Below are 1,051 nucleotides of genomic sequence, written 5' to 3'. Positions count from 1 at the left end.
ATTTCTTCCACCATTACTGTTGTTGAAGCCTTCTTGAGGCCTCTGTTGGTCCTTCCATGAGAGATTTAGATGATTTCTCCATGAAGATTATAGGTGTTTCCATAGGGTTCTCCCATATAATTCACCTCTTCCATTGCTGGGTTCTCAGGATCATAAGCTTCTTCTTCAGATGAAGCTTCTTTGGTACTGCCTGTTGCTGCTTGCATTCCAGACAGACTTTGAAAAATCATATTGACTTGCTGAGTCAATATTTTGTTCTAAGCCAATATGGCATTTAGAGTTTCAATCTCAAGAACTCCATTCTTCTGATTTGTCCCATTATTCACAGGGTTCCTTTCAGAAGTGTACATAAATTGGTTACTTGCAACCATCTCAATGAGTTCCTGAGCTTCTGCAGGCGTCTTCTTCAGATAAAGAGATCCTCCAGCAGAGCTGTCCAATGACATCTTGGACAGTTCAGACAGACCATCATAGAAGATACCTATGATGCTCCATTTAGAAAGCATGTCAGAAGGACACCTTCTGATCAATTGCTTGTATCTTTCCCAAGCTTCATAGAGGGATTCACCTTCCTTCTGTCTGAAGGTCTGGACCTCCACTCTTAGCTTACTCAATTTTTGAGGTGGAAAGAATTTTGCCAAGAAGGCATTGACCAGCTTTTTCCAAGAGTTTAGGCTTTCTTTAGGTTGTGAATACAACCATGTCCTAGCTCTGTCTCTTACAACAAAGGGGAAAAGCATAAGTCTGTAGACCTCAGGATCAACCCCATTGGTCTTGACAGTGTCACAGATTTGCAAGAATTCAGCTAAGAACTGATGAGGATCTTCCAATGGAAGTCTATGAAACTTGCAATTCTGTTGCATTAGAGAAACTAATTGAGGCTTAAGCTCAAAGTTGTTTTCTCCAATGGCAGGGATTAAGATGCTTCTCCCATAGAAGTTGGGAGTAGGTGCAGTAAAGTCACCAAGCACCTTCCTTGCATTGTTGGCATTGTTGTTGTTTTCGGCTGCCATGGCTTCTTCTTGTTTGAAAATTTTTGTTAGGTCCTCTC

General features: G+C 41.3%; 1 non-coding gene across 1 annotated transcript; it reads left to right on the top strand.

Moving 5' to 3' along the window:
* Window positions 1-500: 500 nt before the first annotated feature.
* LOC112739435 (small nucleolar RNA R71) lies at window positions 501-608 on the top strand. The gene has a single exon (XR_003170371.1). It is a non-coding gene; the product is annotated as a small nucleolar RNA R71 (small nucleolar RNA).
* Window positions 609-1,051: the final 443 nt, after the last annotated feature.

The sequence above is a fragment of the Arachis hypogaea genome, chromosome 13 (genome assembly GCF_003086295.3).
Source record: "Arachis hypogaea cultivar Tifrunner chromosome 13, arahy.Tifrunner.gnm2.J5K5, whole genome shotgun sequence".
Lineage (NCBI taxonomy): Eukaryota > Viridiplantae > Streptophyta > Magnoliopsida > Fabales > Fabaceae > Arachis > Arachis hypogaea.
The sequence above is the reverse complement of the archived record's forward strand: the minus strand, read 5'-3'. Positions and strand labels throughout refer to the sequence as shown.